This window comes from Lithobates pipiens, unplaced genomic scaffold (assembly GCF_037356315.1).
Source record: "Lithobates pipiens isolate NorthernLeopardFrog02 unplaced genomic scaffold, aLitPip1_a1.2 Scaffold_28, whole genome shotgun sequence".
Classification (NCBI taxonomy): Eukaryota; Metazoa; Chordata; class Amphibia; order Anura; family Ranidae; genus Lithobates; species Lithobates pipiens.
In genome coordinates, this window is record NW_027507789.1 from 219,157,381 (window position 1) to 219,163,971 (window position 6,591).

At 45.4% G+C, this 6,591-nt stretch overlaps 1 pseudogene; it reads right to left on the bottom strand.

Annotated features, from left to right (window-relative positions):
- Positions 1-1,305: 1,305 nt before the first annotated feature.
- Positions 1,306-1,405, bottom strand: LOC143937564 (U2 spliceosomal RNA; annotated as a pseudogene).
- Between the last annotated feature and the right edge of the window lie 5,186 nt (positions 1,406-6,591).

The window sequence follows — 6,591 nt, forward strand, 5'->3', positions numbered from 1 at the left end:
GTCCAAAGACCCGAGGAGACGGAGGGGGGTAGATGCCATGGCAGCCGTGACCTGCATTGGTTAAGTGCAGGGCTGACAAGGGAGCCTGGCGGGCCAGAGGGCGTGTGAGACAGCTACTGGGGGTGTGGGGTGTGGCCATGGTGTACAGTGATGGGCTCGAGTGAGGGGGAGGATGGTTAATTTGGGGTGGCGGGCTGGAGCGACAGGGGGAATGTCTGTAGTCAGGTCTGTCTGACACCCCCCCCCCCCCCCACTTAAAAAAAAAAAAAAATTATTGAAAAGCCTGTGGCGTGCAAAACACACCCAAAAACGTCCACCCGGTGCCAAAAAAGTGCACACACATCAAGAGTGTAACACAAAAACGTGCAACGGGTGTACCATTGTCCTCCACGAGGAAGGACCTTACCCTGATCCCCCGGGACGTTAGGCTCCAGATGGGGACTGAGGTACCATACATGGCCCATCTGGCCGGAACCAGACGACTGCCTTTCTCCGGAAGGTCTGCCGAAACAGACCCACCCAGGTACGTGGTTGGGGCTCCCCCGAAGGGAGACCCCCAGAAAGAGAGAGGGCGAACCAAGCCAGAAGGACTATGTCCACCCTCCCACAAGACTTTCAGGGTTGGCCCGAGGACCAACACCCTACTCATCACACGTGCAGTGACAAACATAAAACGTGACAACACACAAAGAAAAAAAAAAATAAATAAAGTGGGGAATGCATAGTGAAGAGGAGAGTGAAAAGAGTGGCCATTGCAGCACATTGTAGCACAATGACCAGGCCCTCCGGCCCTCCTAGCCAAAAGGCCCGACCCTAGAGGCAGTTGTGAAAAGGCATGTGTTATGGTGAGGTGACCAAGGTGCCAAACATCAAAGTGACGAATCACAGTGAAAGTAAGGCACCCCTGAACTGCCACTTCAGGGGCACATCACCACAGGCTTTTCAAAAGCATCCCCGACCCCCCAGCCCAGACCACAGCAGCCCCCACCCCAGCCAGAAAGGCATGGAGATCCAGGAGCTTAGTGAAAGCCCTTTGCCATCAGGCCTCACCCTCGTTCCCATCACTCCTACCTAATTACATTCGGGAAGTGCCGGCCGTTCCCCCAGTGGGAGAAAGGGGAACCAGCGTTCCCTCCTGAAAAACTGACCGGAGCTAGAGCTGCCCCAATCCAGGCCAGAAGGCCAGGATCCCCTTCCCTGGCGCCGACCATTGGTTCTCTATCCCCATCAGAAGGCTTCCCTTTCGGCTACGAACTGCTCCAGGTCACCTTCACGCCAGCAGGTTTTGCATAGAAGCCGCCACCCCTGCTCCACCTCGCCGTAGAGACAGGGATGGAAGCAAGCACCACCTCCTGGCAACTGATAAGAACAGATACTACACTTGATCTTAGCCAAAAGGCCGAGAACCCCCCCCCCCCCACTATCTCGACCGATGGAGCACCAGCCTCCACTGACTGGAAGATTTGGGAACATCCCTAATTTTGGGGTGTACCTGCCCTCTTACTATGCCAGTGATGGCGAACCTTGGCACTCCAGATGTTTTGAAACTACATTTCCCATGATTCTCAACTACACTGTAGAGTGCAAGAGCATCATGGGAAATGCAGTTCCAAAACATCTGTGGTGCCAAGGTTCGCCATCACTGTACTATGCCATCTGTAGTCTCAATCTGGGACGCACATGGAAGAGGGACAACACACATGCACTGGCAAGCCGTAACAGAAAGTGCTTGAAAAGGGGCCTTCTTTCCAGGGTCGCCAGGGATTCTTTTAATGAAATCTGCATAAATACTGAAACATCTAACAAAAACAATTACAATTTTGATTACATTACCATGTTGAAGCATACATGATATTTAAGTGATTGGATTTACATCTACTTAAGTGATTAAGACTGTAAAAACAATTAAGAATTGTAGCGCACAATGCCACATATAAACCCCATAATACAGACAATTCTCCTTTTGTATCTGTTATTCGCATTACAGCATTTCAGTCATGTCCTACTATTAAAAACCTAAAGTAACATTTTCAGGGGATGGGAATACCTAGACCAGGGTTTCTCAGCCAGGGTTCCTCCAGAGGTTGAAAAAAAAATGAAAACATGTTGCACTGTAATACAATAAATGACTAGAAACTCATAGATATTTCATATCTGTGCATAAAATTTTATTCAAAACAGTGCATACCGTATCATGAATTCGTAAATTGCAAGTCAATAAATGGAAAATCCCAATTGGTAAAGTCCAACTTAACAGTTGCAATAAATAAAAGTACAGATAAAGTCCAAATAAATGTGCAAAACAGATGGCCTAGGTGATCTTGACAGCTCTTCACCATGGTGGATACTACCAAATAATTCAAAAGCCGCTTAGCAGACCATTTGATTTCAAATCAGGAGGTCTAGCTGCACTTTTGGAAAAAACCCTGGGTGGGTAGATGGATGATCGCCTCAAAGCTTGGTGCAGGGATGAGTGGAAGGTTCAACTCTAGCCAAGAGGATAGATGAATGCAAAGTATGCCTCACTAGATCCGCCACTACGTGCCACCTCTGCCTCAATCCACACCCACAGCCGTACCCACCATCAGTCAGTTAAATGAGAGCCATGCATGCAAAAAAGGAGAACTCTCATGGTGCAGTAAAAAGGAAAAATGTATATTTGAAAAAAAAGGACATAAATTCTCAAGAGAACGGCATATCTTATAGATCGCATGTAACCCCCCGGCTGGTGTGTTGATGTCACCATTAATGCCGCTAATGCCACGTACACAAGATGGGAATTTTGGTCAGAAAAAGCTCTGATGGTTTTCCCGATGGAATTCCGGTGGGATTCCGCTCAAGCTGTCTTGCCTACACATGGTCACACCAAATTCCGACCTTCAAGAACGCAGTGATGTACAACCAGGGGCGGACTGGCCATTGGGCTACTTGGGCACTGCTCGAGAGCCCCATGCCGCTAGGGGGCCCCATCAGGGTTGCCAGCCTCAGTAAAACGAGGGACAGCATGTAAAAATTTGTGTTTTTTTTACATCTGTCTCTGAAATGTCCCTTAACGACATCCTTTTGGTCTAAAAATCCCGAGATTATATCTGCCCCACCTCTCCAGTACTATCTCAGCCAATAGAAACATGTCTGTGTATACTATGTGATTGTATACTGTGTGTGTGTGTGTGCGTTTGTGTATACCGTGTGGCCCCATAAGCTCTGATTGCCTGGGGGTCCCATAATCTCCTATTGCCCAGGGGCCCCATGAGTTGTCAGTCCGCCCCTGCGTACAACACGTATGATGGGACTAGAAAAAGGAAGTTCAATAGCCAGTAGCCAATAGCTTCCGTCTCTTTGTTGAATCTGAGCATGTGTGAGTTTTTGCGCGTTGGAATTGCATACACACGAATGCATTTTCGGATAGGAACTTTTTCTCGACCGAAAAATTGAGAACATACTCTAAATGTGGAGAAACTTTGATGTGGAGAAACTTGACTGGCCTGCACATAGTCCTGACCTCAACCCAATAGAACACTTTTGGGATGAATTAGATAGGAGACTGCGAGCCAGACCTTCTTGTCCAACATAGTGCCTGACCTCAAAAATGCACTTTTGCAAGAATGGTCAAATATTCCCATAGACACCCTCCTAAACCTTGTGGACAGCCTTCCCAGAAGAGTTGAAGCGGTTATAACTGCAAAGGGTGGGTCAACTCAATATTGAACCCTACAGACTAAGACTGGGATGCCCTTCAAGTTCATGTGCAAGTAAAGGCATCCCAATACTTTTGGTAATATAGTGTATCTATAAGGGGGTAATTCTTCCCAATGACCACAAGCGTATGGAGCATTCTTCCCTCTGACCATCACGGTAATGTATCATGAGTTGTAGATATAGTCATGTTTAGCAAGCATACCCTGACACTGTAAAGTAATTTCAAGGGTTCCTCTGCATTGAAAAGGTTGACCTAGACCAGTGATTCTCAACCAGGGTTCCTCCAGAGGTTGCTAGGGGTTCCTTCAGCATTGGGCAATTTCTGCCTCTCAGATAACTTCCCACTGACACCATTGATCTTTTTAGCTATCTGTAAGGAGGTAATTCTTCCCAATGACCACAAGTGTAAGGACCATTCTTCCCACTGACCACAAGTGTAAGGACCATTCTTCCCAATGACCACAAGTATAAGGACCATTCTTCCCAATGACCACAAGTATAAGGACCATTCTTCCCAATGACCACAAGTGTAAGGACCATTCTTCTCAATGACCACAAGTATAAGGACCATTCTTCTCAATGACCACAAGTGTAAGGACCATTCTTCTCAATGACCACAAGTGTAAGGACCATTCTTCTCAATGACCACAAGTGTAAGAACCATTCTTCCCAATGACCACAAGTGTAAGGACCCTTCTTTCCAATGACCACAAGTATAAGGACCATTCTTCTCAATGACCACAAGTGTAAGGACCATTCTTCTCAATGACCATCACACTATTGCATTATGAGTTGTAGATTTCTTATTTTTAGCAGGGGGTTCCCCCGAGATCGGAGAACTATTTCAAGGGTTCCTCTGTGATGAAAAGGTTGAGAAAGGCTGACCTAGACTGTATGTAACTCTGATCTTTGGATAGATTCGGGGCATTGTTGGAGAGCTTTAGCAGCTGTTTTGAAGCCCTAATAAAGAGGGTCTTTTATAGCCCCTGAAGCTTTTTGGCTGGTTAACTGATGTTTTATCAACAAACTGACTTTCTCACTTAGGACTGTACCACCGGTCTGACACCCATGTCATGCCTGGCCAGGTAAAACATGGATAAAAGCAAGGCCTGGCCACCCCTATAACCAAACATTGTAAAATGTAGCTAGTATATCTACTCGAAAGGGTTATTTATTTTCTCTTCTCCACAGATCTTGTCAATTTTTCATCCGTTAACACGAGACAGTTATGTTTTTTTTTGTTTTTTTTATTCCGTCCAGGCGTGCGTGCGTTGATTGGGAAAATGTAATGACAGCACAACGCAAGTGGTTGACAAACAACACGTTGGGCACCAATTAGTTTCTTCAAAACTGATAGTCTTTACAACATCGACAAAAAGGAAGATCAGTATGTCAACACTCTTTGCTGGGTTGGTGAGCCTGCCGTTGCATTTTTTTTTTTTTTTCTACTTTGCAAAACAGCAATTTAACTTCAGCATGGCTTCTAATGAGACCTCACAAGACTTTGAAGGCTCATAAGTCTCGTTATCAAATTTTCGAAAAGGCTTTGGGTTTAAAAATAAAATAATAAAGCTATTGCATCTTTTTGAAACACCCCCCACCCCTCCTCACCCCGCTATAGTTGAGGTTGAAGCCCCATGCCTACTTACAAAGCAACCGAGTTCCACTCGTCATCAACCAGATAATCCTCATTAGTTGGGTCTGCTCCTACCACAGGCCTATTATTATTATACATTTCCACCCTTGGTTGTTGACATCCTAGATTTTACTCCAGCAGCTCGTTTATAGAAAACATTAAGCACATTTCCTATGAATAAAGAAACGCCTGGAGAGCTATAAGGCAAATTTTTAAGGAAGGCATTTCATAAATAAGCATAAAAGAAGCTGCGATTGCATGTAGACATGCTGAACCTATATTCCCTTAGGCAAGCTCGTTTTTTTTTTTTTTTTTCCAATTCAATAGATCTTTATTGAGGTTTTAAATATAAACAAGACAGTTCAATATAAACCAGCACAGCTTAATGCATTCATGTAGTCTTGATTTGTATAGTATTGAATATATTCACAGACTCTTGTAAAAGGACAATCTGAACATTGGAATACATACACATTATCTACAGCTTGATATAGATATACAATCTGTATTTAGATATCATATTGATACACTATATTACCAAAAGTATTGGTACGCCTGCCTTTACAAGGACATGAACTTTAATGGCCTCCCAGTCTTAGTCCGTAGGGTTCAATATTGAGTTGGCCCACCCTTTGCAGCTATAACAGCTTCAACTCTTCTGGGAAGGCCGTCCACAAGGTTTAGGAGGGTGTCTATGGGAAGGTTTGACCATTCTTCCAGAAGAGCATTTGTGAGGTCAGGCACTGATATGGACAAGAAGGCCTGGCTCGCAGTATCCGTTCTAGTTCATCCCAAAGGTGTTCTGTCGGGTTGACGTCATGACTATGTGCAGGCCAGTCAAGTTTCTCCACCGCAAACTCGCTCATCCATATCTTTATGGACCTTGCTTTGTGCACTGGTCCAAATCATCTGGTGGAGGGGGGATTATGGTGTGGGGGGTTGTTTTTCAGGGGTTGGACTTGGCCCCTTAGTTCCAGTGAAGGGAACTCTTAAGCCCCACACACACTATGCCCATGTACACACGATCGGACATTCCGACAACCAAATCCGTCGGATTTTGTCCGTCGGATTTTGTCCGAAACTGTTGCATACACACGGTCGGACGAAGTTGTCGGAAAATCCGATCGTTCAGAACGTGATGACGTTATTTCGTTACGACGGGACTACGTTCAGGCTAGTAGCCAATAGCTTTGATGTAGGAATTTGATCTGAGCATGCGTGGCACTTTGTCCGATCGGAATTCTCTACACATGATC